This window comes from Phascolarctos cinereus, unplaced genomic scaffold (genome assembly GCF_003287225.1).
Source record: "Phascolarctos cinereus isolate Bilbo 61053 unplaced genomic scaffold, phaCin_HiC Scaffold_726;HRSCAF=1367, whole genome shotgun sequence".
Lineage (NCBI taxonomy): Eukaryota > Metazoa > Chordata > Mammalia > Diprotodontia > Phascolarctidae > Phascolarctos > Phascolarctos cinereus.
In genome coordinates, this window is record NW_027556098.1 from 44,624,878 (window position 1) to 44,640,497 (window position 15,620).

Genomic DNA, 15,620 nt, shown 5'->3' on the forward strand with positions numbered 1-15,620 from the left:
ATTACATATAATTTTTGTTGCATCATGATCTGAAAAGAATGCATTCAATATTTCTGCCTTTCTACACTGGATTTTGAGGTTTTTATGCCCTGGTACATGGTCAATTTTTGTGTATGTGCCATGTACCACTGAGAAAAAAAAAGTATATTCCTTTCTACCCCCATTCAATTTTCTCCAGAAGTCTACCATGTCTATCTTTTCCAAAATTCTATTCACCTCTTTAACTTCTTTCTTGTTTATTTTGGGGTTAGATTTATTTAGTTCAGAGAGGGGGAGGTTGAGGTCTCCCACTAGTATAGTTTTGCTCTCTATTTCTTCCTGTAACTCCCTGAACTTCTCTAAGAATTTGGATGCCACATCACTTATTTAATGATTTCAATGGTCTTGCGTAATCCTGACTGTGGTTTCATGATATTTAAATTGTTTCTTTCTGGCTGCTTGCAGTATTTTCTCTTTGACCTGGTAATTTTGGAATTTAGTCATTACATTCCTTGGTGTTTTCAATTTGGGGATCTCTTTTAGGAGGTGATCAGTGGGTTCTTTCTATGCCTATTTTACCCTTTGGTTCTAGGACCTGAAGGCAGTTTTCCTTGATGATTTCCTGAAAGACGCTGTCCAGACTCTTTTATTTTTTCATTGTGATTTTCAGGTAGAGAAACAATTTTCAGATTGTCTCTCCTAGCTCTGTTTTCCAGGTCAGTTGTTTTACCAATTAGGTATTTTATGTTTTCATCTATTTTTCATTCTTTTGTTTCTGTTTCACTAATTCTTGCTCTTTCATAGAGGTATTAGCTTCCACTTGCCAATTCTAATTTTTAACAAATTATTTTCTTCTATTTGATTTTGTACCTCCTTTTTCATGTGGCCCATTTTATTTTTTAAGGGGTTCTTCTCCTCAGTGAGTTTTCATATCACCTTTTCCGTTCGGTCAATTCTGCTTTTTAAGGAGTTGTTTTCTTCAGTGTACTTTTTTTTCCAGTTGGCCAATTGTATTTTTTAGAGACTTGTTTTCTTCAGTGGACATTTTTTTTTCATTTGGCCAATTGTATTTTTTAAGGACTTGTTTTCTACAGTTAATTTTTGTCCTTCCTTTTCCAAGCTATTAACTCTCTCTTCCATACCTCTCATTTCTTTTCCCAATTTTTCTTCTACCTCTCTTATTTGACTTTTTAAATCCTTCTTGAGCTTTTCCAAGAAGGCTTTTTGGCCTTCAGACCAGTTCATATTCCCTTTTGAGGTTTCAGACATGGGTTTGATGACAATGTTGTCCTCTTCAGAATTTCTGCCTTGATCTTTACTGTCTCCATAATACGAATCTATGGTACGTTTCTTTTTCCTCATGGTGTTTGCTTATTTCCTGGCCTTTAAAAAAATAGACCTCTCTTGCTGAGTAGCAGGGGACACTGACCCAAGCTTCTTGTGCTGGGAGCTCAGGGCCTGCTCACTGGCTTTGTGAGCTGGGGCCTCAGACGCTGGCACTTGGAGAGTTCTGGCAGGTTACCTGGTGTTGGGCTGGAATCAGCAACACTGGAGCAATAGGGGTAGGGTTGGGTAGTCTAGCCCCTGGAGGTTTGCCTGCTCATCCAGGCTTTTCACTTTCTTTGGCTCCTTGCAGATGGATGTTTCACTGCTGTGGGATGTTTCTCTGCCTGGGGCTTTCCCTCTTGGAGTTGTGTTTCCCAGGATTTTGCTGAGGCACCAGGAGACTTGGCTACCAGAGATGGCTGCGGCATATGGTGGTTTTCCAAGCCAGTTTCCACTGGTTCCTCTGCTCATACTGAGGCACTTGGGATCCTGGTGTTGGTGTTTGTCTGCTCTACCACCTGGGGTTCAGGATCTCTCCCTGGTATGCTGAGGTGGGGCTTTTTGCAAGCTTGCTGGGATGTCTTCTGCTCTGTGCTGCTCCCCCTTCCCCAGGGCGAGAGGGGCCTTTCTTCTTAATCCCTCAAACTTCCTGGGCTACAGGACTCTGTACCCTGTCTTTCTACTGGTTCAGTTGCTCCAGGGTTTTTCCTGGGGTGATATTTTCTGGGCTTTCAGAGGGAAATAAGGAAGGATGAGAGAGACTTACTTCTTACTCCACAATCTTGGCTCCTGGAAGCAGAACTCTGATAGAGGTTTTTATATTTTTTAATAAATTAATTTAATCCTCACAACAGGGTACCATTTTTATCCCCATTTTTCAGCTGAAACTAAGGCAAACAGGGGTTAAGTGGCTCACCCAGAGTCACACAGCTAGTGTCTGAAGCTGAAATTGAACTCAGGTCTTCCTGACACTAAACCAGTGCTGGGTCCACTGTACCGTCTTGTCTCTTGGGCAAATCTTGTAGAGGCTGTGGGACAACAGATGTATCAATACCTTGTTGCTGTAGGTGTGAATTAATGGAAGCATTTTGGAAAACAATTTGGAATTATTTCCCTCTGGGGCTATGATACTCCAGTAGGACAGAACAATGCTTTGAGTTCCATAATTTCTTGAATTGGATGTGAAACTTGCATGTTGACCATATTTTTCAATGGTGGCTAGAGAGCTCAAGGAATGAAGAAAATATTCTGACTATGGCTATAGAATTATGTCTGGAGAATTTCAGATTAGAAGTACATTGTGAGGAGGCACTCACAATGCACCATGCCTCTGCCCCATGAAGCAAGTCTGGTCCCTGATTCAGGGAAACTGGAAAGTTTACATGAGACTAAATATTACATAATGATGTGTGGGAGTTCAAATCCCCAGGAGAGCCTATAATAGCTAGCATTTGTATAGTGCCTACTTTTATCTGAGAGCAAAATTCATAACTGAAATAATGTAGAAAGAAGTTTATTAAATTTTCCAGCAAAAAGGGAGAGCTGAAAAAGAGGTGGCCCACTTCCTCCAAGTGCCTGTAAGTTACACATTATATAGGATTCAAACAAAGGAAAAAGAAAACTAACTGATCAACCGGTATGAAGACAATTTTCAGATAAGACTTGGGAGTTGCTTGAGCTGTATAATGGAAGAAAAGTCCTTGCATCAGTCTTCAGAGCTGCCTGGATTTCTAGCCAGAATAAACTACATCCAGAATTAAGCATTAAATGAGTCTGGTCTCTAAGCAACAGGTCTAGCATCCCAGCCAACAGGTCTAGGTTCAAACAATTCAATAAAGTTTTTCACAATTTCACCCCTTTGGGGCTTTAAGCTCAAGATGTATGACAATTACAGAAGCAGTTAGCAGAAGCAGATAAGTTAAGGCTCAAAATAACCAATCAGTGGAGGCATCTCCCTCACTGCTCATCTTATCAAGAGCTTGATAGAAGTCCTTGAGTGATAGAAATCAGATGGGTGACAACTCATAGAGAGATCAAATTGAGTAAGAAGTAGGAGCAATAAGTCTAGGGACTTGTACCAGAAAACAAGTGCCCTACATAATACAGGGAGATTTTGAGGCCATGTGTTTTACAAAAAGTTTTAAAAATGCAAATTCACAGTCTTATGCTTCCATCAATGTCATAAAAGTTGAACAAACTTAGTTAAGTGGAATCATAATCTTATATATCCCTTAAGGAAACAAACCTAGTTAAACAGATTCTGTAGGTAAACTAAGTCAGATTACAGATTAAACTTCTTTTAATCAACTTATTTCGTCTTAGGTTTTAGTTGCTTTATGTAACCATCTGATACTTGGAAATAGTTTCTCCTTGGAAAGCCAAGAATAGGCCTCATTCCCAAAGCAATTATGGAAAGCTGTTCCTCTTAAATTTGGTTTTCCAGTAATTAGTTCATGTGATGAAAACTAGTTCAAACCTTATGGACATAACCTTTTGTCCATTTGTGATTTTTCTTAATAAAAAAATTAGAAAGCCAATATATGTATTCACACACATATTCATACATACATGCATGTATACATTCAGAGTGGTTCTTAGGGAAGATAATCTAATCTTGTTTCTTTTTCTCAGGGTGATGTTTACTGCTATATTAAAATTTAAAACTTTTATATGTTTATCTCATCACATCTTGTCCTAATTGTTCCCCCCCCCCCGCTTCGAGGATATATTGTCTTCAAAGCATGAATGAGACACTTTAGAGACCAAATCTGATATATGAATACATAACTATTAGGGACCACAAATTCAGAATAGTAAAATTAAAAACAGTAAGATCTTTCATATTTGCATTCCATTATGGTAACTCAGAGATACTGACTATTGCAACAACAGGATTCATTGCATATATAAACTTTTACAGTTTCTCAGCCTTTGTTATAGAAATTTACTATGAAAGGAAAAGGGAAGGATATAGTTATAACAGTATCAAGAACGTCCCTTCAAAGGCACAGACTGACCTTATATAAGCAAGAAGCTCCCTTAACTCTGTTTGAGTCCAGGTAAGAGCGGAATCACCAATCATTCAGTAAAGTTCCATATTATTCACAGGGTACCATAGCAAATCTCAAATTTGGCCCGGTGGGAAAATTTCCTGTTTAGAAAGAAATAACACAATAAAGAAACTGAGTCAAGAGGATCCTATCTTATTCTACACAAGGTCATCCCTTCAGTCTTTCCAGGCACAGACATCCACCTATAGCAGTTCTCAGATTGTACTCAGCAGCATTTGGTATTTCCCTTAAATGGTGGATTATTGGGTCAATAAAAATTCAGATAATCATGCCTGAAATCAAAACTCAGAACAATATCAAAGTACAGTCTGAAGGTATTTTACCTCAAATCATTAATCACATCTTAGGTACAGCTATTATTATTGCTGTTGTTATTTTTATCATTTTGTTGTAATAACAGTTGACAATAAATACATAATGAGTCTTATACAGCCTTCTATTTTAAATCCATCTTGAAGCAGAAATCAATCATCAGAAATTAAGAAAATAATCATATTCTATGAATACACAAATACAGTGAATACATGATAGTTCACTCAAAACCCAGAAAAACACTGGCTAGTGTAAGCCTTGAGTCTGACAGGTATCCATATCTGAATTATTGTATGTTATACCCTAAAGCCAAATAAAATCTTTAAATCTGGGACCTATCAATACAAAATTGGTTCAGAGATGTAACTTCCATTCATACTATTCCAGGTGCACTTTCATAATTTTTCTGTCACCACTTACTGGAATAGAGAGTTTAACACAGATTACAGGAACTTGAGAGAACTGTTTCAAGTATGAAACTTCATTAATTTTCCCTACCATTCTAAACTCTGTGGCTATAATTTTTTTACTGCAGTGTTTATGAATGGCTGCATTTCCCCTTAGAAATCTTCTAATGTAGCGGAATCTACAAACAACGCTAGACATGATGCAAGACAAAATTTTTCTGGGAAGCTTGTAGGGAAAGTAGAGAGGAAAAAAGAGAAGTTCTCTTCTGTTGGTTCTGTTAGGCCAGCAAATAGCTCAACCCTAGACAATGGATTATTTTTATTAATAGAGGTATACTTTTATTGTTGTTGTTCAGTCATGTCTGACTCTTCATAACCCCATGGACCATAGCACGCTAGGCTCTTCTATTCTCCACTATCTCTTGAAGTCTGTCCAAATTCATGTTTGTTGTTGCCATGATACTATTATCCTCTGCCATCCCCTTTTTGTCTTCAATCTTTTCCAACATCAGGGTCTTTTCCATGACTCTTGTCTTCTCATTATGTGGCCAAAGTATTTAAGCTTCAGCTTCAGGATTTGACCTTTCCAGTAAATAGCCTGAATTAATTTAAGTATTGACTAATTTGATCTCCTTGATGTCCAAGGGACTCTCAAAAGTCTTCTCCAGCACCACAACTAAAAAGCATCATTCTGTGGAGCTCAACTTTCCTTATAGTCCAACTCTCAAAGCCATATATTGGCATTAGAAAAACCATAGCTTTGTCTATACGAACCTTTGTTGGCAAGATGGCAAGTCCGATTTGTCAAAGATTTCTTGTCAAGGAGCAGTCATCTTTTAATTGCACACACACACACACACACACACACACACACACACACACACACACACACACACACACACATAGTATATATTAAGCTTCAAGCCAGCTTTTAAACTCTTCTCTTTCACCTTCATCAAGAAACTTCTTAATTCCTCTTTACTTTCTGCCATCAGAGTGGTATTATCTGCATATCTGAGTTTGTTAGTATTTCTCCCAGCAACCTTAATTCCAGCTTTTGAATCATCCAGCCTTGCATTTTTCATGATGTATTCTGCATATGTTACATATATAAGGTAACAATATACAACCTTGCTGTACTCTTTTTCTAATTTTAAACCAATCAGTTGTTCCATGTTCAGTTTTAACTGTTGCTTCTTGACCCACATATAGGTTCCTCAGGAGACAAATAAGAGGACTTGTCACATTTTGTTGTGATCCACATAGTCAAAGGTTTACTGTAGTCAATGAAGCAGAAGTAGACATTTTTCTGGAACTCCCTTACTTTCTCCATTATCTAGCAAATCTTAGCAATTTGGTTTGTAGTTCTGCCTCTTAGAAAACCAGCCTGGTCTTCTGATAATTCTCAGTTCACATAGGGCAGAAGCCTAACTTGCAGAATCTTAAACATAACCTTGCTGGTGTGTGAAATGAGCTCAATTGTTTAGTAATTTGAACATTCCTTGGCATTGCCCTTCTTTAGGACTGAGACATAAACTAATCATCTTTAATCCAGTGGCTCCTGTTGAGTTTTCCAAATTAGCTGGCATATTGAGTGCAACACTTAAACAGCATCATCTTTTAGGGTTTTAAATAGCTCAGATGGAATTCCATCACCTCCACTCACATTATTGTTAGCAATGCTTCCTAGGGCCCACTTGACTACATTCTCCAAGATGTCTGACTCTAGATCAATTATCACACCATTGTGGTTATCAGCGATATTATGATCATTTTTGTATAGTTCTTTTGTGTATTCATGCCACCTCTTCTTATTCTCTTCTGCTTTTGTTAAATCCCTATCATTTTTGTTCATGCCCATTTTTGCATGAAACATTCCCTTGATATCTCTAATTTTCTTGAAGAGATCTCTTGTCTTTTCCATTCTATTGTTTTCTTCTATTTCTTCGCATTGCTCAAATAAGAACATCTTATTTTTCTTTACTATTCACTGTAATTCTGTATTTAGATGGATGTATATTTCCCTTTCTCCTCTACCTTTCACTTTCCCTCTTTCATCAGACATTTGTAAAGCCTCATCAGACAGTTATTTTGCTTTCTTGCTCTTCTTTTTTATTGGGGATGTTTTTTGTTGTTATCTCCTGTACAATATTTCAAACCTTTACCCATAATTCTTCAGGCACTCTACCTACCAGATCCAATCCTTTAAATCTATTCATCACCTCCACTTCATATTCATAAAGGGTATTATTTAGGTCATACCTAGATGGTCTTATGTTTTTCCCTATTTTGTTCCATTTAAGTCTGAATTTCACAATAAGAAGCTCATAATCTGGTACAAGTTTCCCTCATTAGTCTGGGGTCTTCCTAAATAAATGAGTGCAAGACTCATGTTAGGCTATCAGTACTTCAGAGTCATTCAATCAACTAAACTGATAAAGGATTCCCTCCTTGCAGGTCATATGGTTCAACTGACAGTCCTTGCATTTGCTGCCACCAGCATTATATAGTACATAGTCACAGAATGGTTGTCCAGCTTAATTCCTAACAGTCACAAGAGGTCGCAGCAGTCACAAGAGAAGTACAGAAAGAGAAAGAGGAGAGAGTGAGGAGAAAGACCTGTTCGAGGGACAGCCAAATTGACATATGGTGTATCTGCCTAACCAAAACTCTTGATCAGTCCAAGAGGACTGCTCATTTGCCCATAATGGAGCTGGGCTGGTTCTAACTCACTCTGAGCAATTCCCCAAGTCAAAATGGTACACAGCTCCCCAGATTTCTGGACACTGAGTGCTCAGTCCTAAGATGTAGTCTGTGAGATTGGACTGTGTTTCACCTGAACCACAGGGGCACTTACCCTGTGCACTTACTCCCTATGCAGAGTAATCTGTCTAGGTCAAATCCCACCTCTTGGGTTGACCATCAAAGACCCCCATCCAACACCAATTTCTTAACTAAGAATGAAATCCATAAGTGATATAATTTATTTTTGGTTTTTATTGTACCCATTAATATGAACAGCTTAAGCCTATCAATAAAATAGAAGAGAAAAACAGAATGGAATGTTGTTGTTTAGGTGTTTCAGTGATGTCTGATTCTTCATGACTCCATGGATCTCTGTCATTAGGGTTTTCTTGACAAAGACACTGTTGTGCTTTGCTGTTTCCTTCCTTTTTTTAAAAATTAATTTTTAAAAGATTCAGTATTTATTTATTTTTAGTTTTCAACATTCACTTCCACAAGATTTTGAGTTCCAAATTTTCTCCCCATCTCATCCCTCCCCCAACCCCAATACAGTGTGCATTCTAAATATTCTTCCCCTAATATTCCCTCCCTTCTATCACCCCCCCAATCCTCTTCTTCTTCTATTTTCCTGTAGGGCAGGATAGATTTTTATATTCCATTGCTTGTATATCTTATTTCCCAGTTGCATGTGAAAATATTTTTTTTTAACATTTGTTTTTAAAATTTTGGGTTCCAAATTTTGTCCCTCACTCCCTCCCCACCCACCCTTATTGAGAAGGCAAGCAACTCAATACAGGTTATACTTGTGTAGTCATGCAAAACACTTCCATAATAGTCATTCTGTGGAAAACTAACCATATTTCCCTACATTCTATCCTGCTTTCCATTTATTGTATTCTCTCTTTTGACCATGTCTCTCTTCAAAAGTGTTGGCTTCTGATTACCTCTCCCCCAATCTGCCCTTCCTTCTATCATCCCCCTACTCTCTTATCCCCTTCCCCCCTATTTTCCTGTAGGGTAAGATAGATTCCCATACCAAATTGAGTGTGTATGTTATTCCCTTCTTAAGCCAAATCTGATGAGAATAAGATTCACTCATTCCCTCTTTACCTTCCCCCACTTCCTTTCCACTACAAAAACCATTTCTTGTCTGTTTTATGTGAGATAATATACTCCATTCTACCTCTCCCTTTCTCCTTCTTCCAGTATAATCCTCTCTCACCCCTTAATTTTATTCTCCAGCTATCACCCGTTCATCTTCAACTCACCCTGTGCCCTCTATCAATCTAGCTATACATATAATTTTCCCCCTTCCAACTACCCTAATACTGACAAAGGTCTCATGAGTTACAAATATCATCTTTCCATGCAGGAATGTAAACAGTTCAACCTTAATAAGTCTCTTATGATTTCTCTTTCCTGTTTACCTCTCATGTTTCTCTTGAGTCTTGTATTTGAAAGTCAAATTTTTTATTCAGCTCTGGTCTTTTCATCAAGAATGCTTTAAAGTCCTCTATTTCACTGAATGTTTATTTTTTTTCCCCTGAAGGATTGTACTTAGTTTTTCTGGGTAGGTGATTCTTAATTGTAATCCTAGTTCCTTTGCCGTCTGGAATGTCATATTCCAAGCCCTTCAGTCCTTTAATGTAGAAGCTGCTAAATCTTGTGTTATCTTGATTGTATTTCCACAATACTTGAATTATTCCTTTCTGGATACTTGCACTATTTTCTCCTTGACCTGGGAACTCTGGAATTTGGCTACAATATTACTAGGAGTTTTCTTTTGGGGATCTCTTTCAGGAGGTGATTGGTGGATTCTTTCAATTTCTATTTTCCCCTCTGGTTCTAGAATATCAGGGCAGTTTTCCGTGATAATTTCTTGAAAGATGATATCTAGACTCTTTTTTTGGTCGTGGCTTTCAGGTAGTCAAATAATTTTAAAATTATCTCTCCTGGATATATTTTTCCAGGTCAGTTCTTTTTCCAATGTGATATTTTACATTATCTTCTATTTTTTCATTCTTTTGGTTTTGTTTTACAATATCTTGATTTCTCATAAAATCACTAGCTTCCAATTTCTCTATTCCAATTTTTAAGGAAGTATTTCCCTCAGTGAGCTTTTGGACTTCCTTTTCCATTTGGCCAATTCTGCTTTTTAAGACATTCTTCTCCTCATTGGCTTTTTGGACCTCTTTTGCCATTTGGGTTAGGCTAATTTTTTAAGGTGTTATTTTCTTTAGTATTTTTTTGGGTCTCCTTTAGCAAGCTGTTGACTAGTTATTCACGATTTTCTTTTATCATTCTCATTTCTCTTCCCAGTTTTTCCTCTACTTCTCTTACTTGCTTCTCAAAATCCTTTTTGAGCTCTTCCATGGTCTGGGACCAACTCATATTTTTCTTGGAGGCTTTGGATGTAGGAGCTTTGACTTTGTTGTCTTCTGGTTGTATGTTTTGATCTTCTTTGTCAGCAAGGATTGATTCTATGGTCTGACTTTTTTGCATAGTTTGTTCACGATCCCAGCCAATTACTTGAGTTATAAACTCTTTGTTAAGGTAAGAGTCTGCTTCCAGTGTGTAGAATGTACTGTCCCAAGCTTCAGGGATTTTGTGTGGCTGTTTTCACAGATACTTCTAGGGACTAGTAAATTTTCAGATTTTCGAAGATGGTATGATCAAGAGTGAGGTGTTTACTCCTTTCGTGGACTGTGTCTATGAGTGACCGCAAGTACTATTTTCAGCCTTGGAGCTGTGAGGAGGATTCCTTTTGTACTGCCACTACAAGCTCCTCCATGCCAGCACTCCTCCTCACCCCAGGACCACCACCCAGAACTGTGACCCAGATCTAAGCACGGGCAAAGCAAGAGAATCACACTTCAGCACTAGCAAAGAGATCCCTGCAATCCCCCTCTGATCAGTGATTCCCCCTCAGTCTGTGGGCCTGAAGCTCAGGAAGCAGCCACTGCCCCAAGGCTACAGCTGGGACTGAGGCTGGGCTCGAGCTTCTCTCTCATTGTGGTCACAGACTTTTCCTTACTGACCTAAGTTGTCTTTGGCATTTGTGGGTTGAAAAGTCTAGAAATCACCACAGCTGCCTGTGATTCAGACCTCTGAGGCCTGATCCAGGTTCATGAGGCCTGGTCTTTGCCTGCGTGCCCACTCTGAACTGCATTTCTCTCCCAGCCTGTTGCGATAGACCTTTCTAATCAACCGTCCAGTTTTCTTGGGCTGGAAATTTGTTTCACTTTGTCTTTTTGTGGGTTCTGCTGCTCTAGAATTTGTTTAGAGCCATTTTTCACAGGTATTTGGAGGGATTTGAAGGACAGCTAAAGCAAGTCACTGCTTTTACTCTTCCATCTTGGCTCCACCCCTATTAATTTATTTAAAACTTGAATACACAATAAGAAAAGAAGAAGAAACATATTATAAACTTAAATACTAAAACAAATACAAAATGAGAAAAGAAAAAAAAAGCATTGCCATGTACACAGCAGAACATGAGAGGATTCAAAATATATAGCAATAAATTTCCATTTTAAGAAAGCCTAGGGGCAGCTAGGTGGCACATTGGTTAGAAAAACTACCTTAAAGTCAGGAGGACCTGAGTTCAAATCTGGCCTCAGACCAAACACGACACTTCCTAGCTTTGTGACCCTGGGCAAGTCACTTAACCCCAATTGCCTTAAAAATAAAAGCCTACATAATAAAAACTACACACTGTGTTGTAAGTAATACAATTTAGATAGAAATTTATAAAATCATCTAGCAGAGAGAGAGAGAGAGAGAGAGAGAGAGAGAGAGAGAGAGAGAGAAAGAGAGAGACAGAGAGAGAGAGGTGGCCCATTCCCCCAAGTGTCTGTTAAGTTACTCATTAAACAAACAAACAAACAAAAACCAAGGAAATAATACCAAACAAAAACCAAGGAAATAGCATGGAAGCAATTTTCAGATAATATGTGGATTGCTTGAGATATATAACAGGAGAAGACTTCTTACATTTCAGTCATTGGATTCGTCTAAGTTTCTGGTCTGCATAACCTAGATCCTGACTTAAGCATTAAACAAATCTGGTCTCTAAGCAACAGGTCTAGTTTCCCAGCCAAACAGGGCTAGATTTAAACAATGCAATAAAGTTTTCCTACACGATGTGTTAGGCACTGTGCTAAGCACTACAACCCTGTTAGGTAGGTGATATTATTATCCTCATTTTACAGATAAGGAGATTGAGACAGAGATTGCCCAGAGTCACACAGTTAGCAGGTGTCAGAGGATGGATTTGGACTTAGGTCTTCCTGATTACAAGCCTGGTGCTGTATCCACTGTACCACCTACTCTAGTTGGTTCATAGTAAGTGTTCCTGAAATAACATTAATAATTTGACATTTGGTTGTGAAATAGGGAATTAGTGGACTTTTTGACCTTTATCACCATCCAGAAGCAATGTGCAAAAAATCTTGAGATGAGGACATACTCACAGTACTCGATAGAAATTGTTGCACTAAATAAATAATAGCAAGCATACTCTCCAGATAAGATTATGTTAGAAGAATCAATTTAATGGATTCTGAATATCTATTCTATGACTACTATGGCTAAAGGTAGATGAATGGCTGTTGTGATTGGCTTTAGTTTCTCTGATACAGAATCTTTCTACAACCCACACCCCTAGCTGACAAGCTATAGTCCTAGGACAAGGCTGCTCCTGGGACTTGGTTAGCCCTGACTTTCCTGACACAATTTCTTGGTCATCCAAGCTACATGGAGTCAAACCAACTAAGAATTGATGGATTTTTGAAGCCCACATGAATAATATTATGTGAGGTGGGGGTAGGAGGACAGCATCCAAATAAACCAAGTGCTACTGTATTCTTACTGCATATTCTGTACTAGGACAAAATAAACCTCCTTGTATTAAATGGTCAGTGACTTGCTAGTGCCTCATTTCCTTTTAACAAGGAAACTGAATAGAGTGCTGGTGTTAACAGTTAAACTTCTAACATTTGGCATAGTTTCAGCAGATGGTGACAAGATAAGATGACCTTGTGACTCATAGCATGATTAAGTTAGGATAAGAGTTATTAAGGACAGTGGGATGACTTGATGTGGGACACCCACTCAAGCAAGGGGACATCTCAGTAAGTAGTGGAAGAGGCTGCCTAGGAGTATAAAAAAGCACCAAATCTAGCATTCCTGGTTGTTGTTGACTGTTCTGCATCAGTTCATCTGGCATCATATTCAGACTTAAAGTGAAGTGGCTCAGCACATTCAGCAGCTCTTGGCTTTCAAGGACTGTGCAATCAAAGCTAAGAGGTAGCTAATGACACTGGTGGCCATACAAGTGAAGAGATCTCTACAGATAGGTGTGGGTACTGAAAGCTCCCAGCCAGAACCCAACCTGTGGTCATTGACCCAAGGATTTTGATTTCTGCTAATTTCCAATCCTGAGACAAGAGGAGACCAACAGATTTGCGGTAGTCTGTGGAAGTCCCAAATGGAAGACCTCTCACCAGTGGCATGATGTGGGAGGTAGGTGGACCTTTTCACCTAAAGAACTGTGGTGACTTAAGGAGAAATTCAAACAGAAACCTTAGGAGTCCCTGGAAGTCCTCAAAGCTTAGTCTAATGAAGCCAATGCTAAAAGAATCTCAGAAGCTGAAATCTATAGCCTAGGGGAACTCTCTAAACATATACTTTTACCCTCAACTGTAATTCAATGTATTAGAACCTACAGATGGAGAATATTGTATGTATCCTTTTTAGGTGGCTAAGATGGGCAGTTAATCATATCTAAAATGAATTCCCATTCTAGTCAGCTTATCAATGGGGAACTGCAAGAGAGAAGATAGAATTCCCAAAGGAAATGAGTATGATAAACAGGACTTATGTGACTCCTCCACAGCCTACCACCCCTTACGCTCAGCCTGTCTCAGAGGCAATTAGATTCTACTTCCTGAGTAGAGTCCCACAAAATGATGTCAGACTTTAACCATATACTTTAAAGGTTCAAGCTGATCAATATGTGAATTGGAATTTTCTTTGTAGCCATGCTGACGTCAAGTATCAAGCCACCACCACTGACTGAGCAAGATGATGCTGAGCACTGAAGGCTGGGGCTTGCCCTGGTCCTGCTTGTTTGATGAAGTCCAATGCTTCTTGGAGTGCAAAATTCAAAATGGGGCATCAGGCATTCATTTCATCTATACCCAACAAGGCAGGCCAAGTGGAGAAGTATTTGTTGAACTTGAATCAGAAGATGAAGTCAAATTGGCACTGAAAAAAGACAGAAAAACTATGGGACACAGATATGTTGAAGTACTCAAGTCCAACAACGTTGAAATGGATTGGGTGTTGAAGCATACTAGTCTAAATAGTCCTGACACTGCCAAAGATGGTTTTGTGCACCTTAGAGGACTCCCATTTGGATGTAGCAAGGAAGAAATTGTTCAGTTTTTTTCAGGGTTGGAAATCATGCCAAATGGGATAATATTGCTGGTGGACTCCAGGGGAAGAGTACAGGGGAGACCTTTCTATAGTTTGCTTCACAGGAAATAGCTCAAAAGGCTGTAAAGAAAGACAAGGAAAGAATAGGGCACTGATACATTGAAATCTTCAAGAGCAACTGGGCAGAAGTTTGTACTCATTATAATCTTCCTCAAAAGCTGATGGCTATGCAGAGGCCAGGCCCTTATTACAGGCCTAGGGCTGGCAGGGTCTACAGCAGCATTGGTAGAGGAGCTGGGTTTGAAAGAATGAGATGAGGTGTCTGTGGTGTAAGATAAGGAGGCTATGATGACTACAATGGATATAATGATGGGTATGACTTTGGGTTGCATAGATTTGGAAGAGACCTCAACTACTGTTTTTTAGTGATGTCTGATCATAGATATGGAGATAGTGGGTCCACTTTCCAGAGTACAACAGGCCATTGTGTGCAAATGAGAGGATTACCTTACAGAGCTACTGAAAATGATATTTATAATTTTTTCTAACCACTCAACCCTATTTGAGTACACATTGAAATTGGATCTGATGGCAGAGTGACTGAATGAGCAGGTGTTGAATTTGCTGCTCATGAAGATACTGTGGCAGCCATGTAAAAAAAAAAAGCAATATGCAGCACAGATATTTAGAACTCTTATTGAATTCTACAACAGGAGCAAGCAGTGGTGCTTATGGTAGCCAAACTATGGGAGGCATGGGCTTGTCAAACCAGTCCAGTTACAGTGATCCAGCTAGCCATTAGTTGAGTGGGGTTGCAGAGGAGGCTACGGTGGTCAAAGCAGCATGAGAGGATATGACCAAGTTTTACAGGATAACTCCAGAGATTTTCAGTCAAACATTGTGTAAGGAGCCAAAGAGCAATGAATAGTAGCTACTACAGTAGTTGGCGCTGTACATCTATGGGAGTGAACGGAATGGGAGGAATCCATGGCATGTCCAGTATGAGTGGTGGGTGGGGAATATAATCCTGATCACTGACTCTTGGTCCACATTTTTTAAAGAAAAAAAAAAACAAACCAAAGTTTAACAGTTTTGCAATACAAGCATGTGATTTATGCTTACTGTAAGTGAAATTAGGATTGTTTTAACAACTTCAGGTTCAATATTTTTGAACATAGAAAAACATTCATCTAGGATGTAATAAGCAAGCTGAGTAAAAACTATTATTGCTAAGCAGTTTTAGCTTTTCTCAAAGTAGCTATGTTGTAGGAGTATACTTAAACAAGAAGCATATTTAGGTTAAAGCAGTTTCAATTATGTTAAATGTTGCACTTATACCACA

General features: G+C 38.7%; 1 pseudogene; it reads left to right on the top strand.

Annotated features, from left to right (window-relative positions):
* The first annotated feature begins 14,052 nt into the window (after window positions 1-14,052).
* On the top strand, window positions 14,053-15,303 carry LOC144454307 (heterogeneous nuclear ribonucleoprotein H2-like; annotated as a pseudogene).
* The last annotated feature ends 317 nt before the right edge of the window (window positions 15,304-15,620 follow it).